Source organism: Sinohyriopsis cumingii, chromosome 14 (genome assembly GCF_028554795.1).
Source record: "Sinohyriopsis cumingii isolate HCF-2022 chromosome 14, ASM2855479v2, whole genome shotgun sequence".
NCBI lineage: Eukaryota > Metazoa > Mollusca > Bivalvia > Unionida > Unionidae > Sinohyriopsis > Sinohyriopsis cumingii.
In genome coordinates this window covers 79,037,041-79,040,294 of record NC_142974.1, presented here as the reverse complement: position 1 = coordinate 79,040,294, position 3,254 = coordinate 79,037,041, and the positions used below count along the sequence as shown (strand labels likewise).

General features: G+C 35.2%; 1 long non-coding RNA gene across 1 annotated transcript; it reads left to right on the top strand.

Annotated features, from left to right (window-relative positions):
• Window positions 1-1,362: 1,362 nt before the first annotated feature.
• Window positions 1,363-2,708, top strand: LOC149784210 (uncharacterized). The gene is made up of 3 exons (XR_016414112.1): window positions 1,363-1,520; window positions 1,935-2,028; window positions 2,551-2,708. It is a non-coding gene; the product is annotated as an uncharacterized LOC149784210 (long non-coding RNA).
• Window positions 2,709-3,254: the final 546 nt, after the last annotated feature.

The window sequence follows — 3,254 nt, the reverse complement described above, 5'->3', positions numbered from 1 at the left end:
CAACAATCAAGTAGATTGCATATTGTTAATAATATACAATGATTCTGTCTTTCTGGTTTGATTTATGTTCCGTTCATCAGTGTACTGGGAATTATTTATAATCATACAGCACCATAGATGAATTCAGTACACTGGTAAATGATTTTCAATCGCATGGTACTATATACAGATTATGTATACAGGAAATGATTCTTAATTACGTATAAAATGAGATGACGTACGCCTGTTTTGTAAACGAATCGCATCGAAATAGGTTCGATTTGAGTTTGCGGGGAATGATTATATAAGAAACAATCGCGATTATGTTAATAAATAGAAAAAATGATTTTAAATCGCGTGGTACATGAACTATAGTTCACGAGATTTCTTTGTTGATTGCATGCTAAAGTACATAATTTTAGTACAGTGGGACTGGTTCTTAATCGCACAGTACAAGCAACAAGTTTTGAACGCGTGAAAGATTCTTAATCACGTGATACTAGAGATGACTTTGCACATGTGGTGTCGGGGCCCCGAGTGGCCGAGTGGTCTAAAGCGCTCTCCGTTACGGATCACTGCCATCTCACCTCTGTCTGCGGCGGTTCGAGTCTAGGATTCAGCCAATGTGGGTATGTGAGAAAGTTTGCCAGTAGCTTCTCGTGGGTCGGTGGTTCTTTCCGGGGTTTTCCCGGGTTCTTCCTCCACCATTAATACTGGCCGCCATGTATAGCCTATCGTGTGCTGAAAAATGGCGTTAAGCCCCAAAACAACAACAACAACAACAACAAAAAGCACATGTGGTGTCATTCCAAATTGACAGGTACAGGTAATATAATTACTAATCGGGCAATGCTAGATTGAGTAGAGATAGTTTTAATAAAAAGGAAATAATTAATGTTCACATTTTTTAGAAATGTTATTACTGAAAGATTAATAGTTGATAATCTCATGTTACTAACAACAATTTCAGCTCACGAGGAATGTTTCTAGATGAGATGATAAGAGAATGTACGTGATCTGGGTGGTTCAAGTATTTGAAGTATATGTCTCTTTGTTCACTCCAGTTTGAACTGGTACATATGATCTCCAAGGAGGCATAGCTTTTCTCCCTACAATAATTTTATACCTTGTGAATGTCATTTTGTTATATATCAATACATTTGGAGTTCCAGCATTCACTGTTTCCCCACTTCTGAGTTATCAATCAAAATTTTTGCAACAAGGTCAACAGTTACAATTTTAAACTAATTCACATATCACCACTTATGTTCCTTCCAGAGCGGGGTGATGCGTCGCATGGCTGATAGTGCAAATCGCTTCTTTTTTGTACTTTGTATTGCCTTATTATTAAAATATTTTTTTGTCAATTGCGACACCTGGAGGTTAATAACATACTACGACTTGCATAAATAGTGAGAATGTGGTTCTCCCAATATCTTTGAAGCAGGCGGAGGACAGAGAACAACATCAAATTCTAATCATGAGGAACTTCACTGTTTTCATGTTGTTCTTGGTCATTTGTGCTGTCACCTTATCAGCCGGTATTTCTTTCTTTCGTATTTTTCCCATTACGTTTTTCTTCCTTCTCTCTGCCACTTATGTTCCTCTTTTTAGTTTGTCATTTCCTTGTTTTTGGTACTATCTTTATGTCTTTGTAAATTTGTACTAAATATAAGTATACAATTAATTGCCTGATAGATGCTATAGGTTTGAGCCCCATGGGCTTAGCTTTCGTTGTTTAGAATCGTTATTGTATTCATTGGAGAAAAACATGTATCAATCTAACGCACTTCCACATCGAACCCTGACGCTTAGACATTTAGACCATTGGAGCGGTATTCTGCACAATTATCTTGTTTCAGCGTGATAAAGGGTACCATATTTCTTCTTCGTGATTCAAAATAAAAGTGTGATTCTACATTTCTCATAGCAACGTCGTCCATATTTTGTTTTAGCACTTGGAAAAAGTTCAAGCGACATGGATGATGATGCGACTATCCTGGAAGTGCTTCGAAATGCAATCAGGAGAAAACAAGAAAACGTAAATAAGTAAGTTTGTATAAATAATATTTTCCTCTGGTTTAGTATTTGGCTGCTTGTGTCCTTCTCCACAGAGAAGAAACTGATTAATGGGTTGTGCTCCAAATAATATAAATATAAATTTGTTATGAATACCTTTCATTTCCCGTGGTAAACTTTGTTTGAACTTCTCATGATGAAATGAATTGCATTGTATAATAACAATAGTGTTTCAGAGAGAGATAGACACTTAGCAAGAACGAAAGGAGGGATTGAAAATAGGGACTATATAGTTTGAAAGGTACAACAATAAGATTACGTTTTAGAGATAATAGCATACATACATACATAGATACATACATACAGACACACACATACATACAAGCATACATACATACATACATAAATGCATACATATGTATCAACAAACATATATACACACTCATATACATTCATACATACATACATACATACATACATACATACTAGAAAATAGTATTGTCATGCTCAAATTTATTTCTCGTCAGAACAATTTACTTTTCTTATTTACAGTTTTGTGGACAACACTCGTGCCAATCGCAGGATGGTCGGGTATGCGTGGTGATTTTCGGGACTTTCAAATTCCAAGCCTTTCTGAACTTGAATCGCGACACATATTATCTAATACTGTTATTGTATACTTTTTTTGTAATTATCAAAATAATATAACATACCGATTTTGAGTCTTATTAATAACTCTCTAAGTAACAGCCAACCACTAACATGTGTAGAAGCTTGATATGGACTCTCTCTCTCTCTCTCTCTCTCTCTCTCTCTATATATATATATATATATATATATATATACATTTTGTGTGTGCACAATGTATGAATGTAAGTATGACTTGTGTAAATCGGTATCTTACTGATGCACTTTAACATGCGATGAATAGCTAATTATATATATATATATATATATATATATATCCGTAAGCGCCTTGATTCTCTGATAAAAATTGTTAAAGTATTCTATCGAGTTGTCTATCATTCGTGTTTATAAAATGTTATATACAATGCTCATACCATGATTTATACAGCTATGACAGTATACAAATATGAAAACAAGCATTATAGGTAATTTAAATGATTGATGACCGATCTGGTGACCTAGTTGTTAGAGTGACCGCCTTGAATGCTGGAGTTTATGGGTTCGATACCCGGCCGAGTCATACCAAAGACTTATAAAAATGGTACTAGCTGCTTCCATGCTTGGCGCTC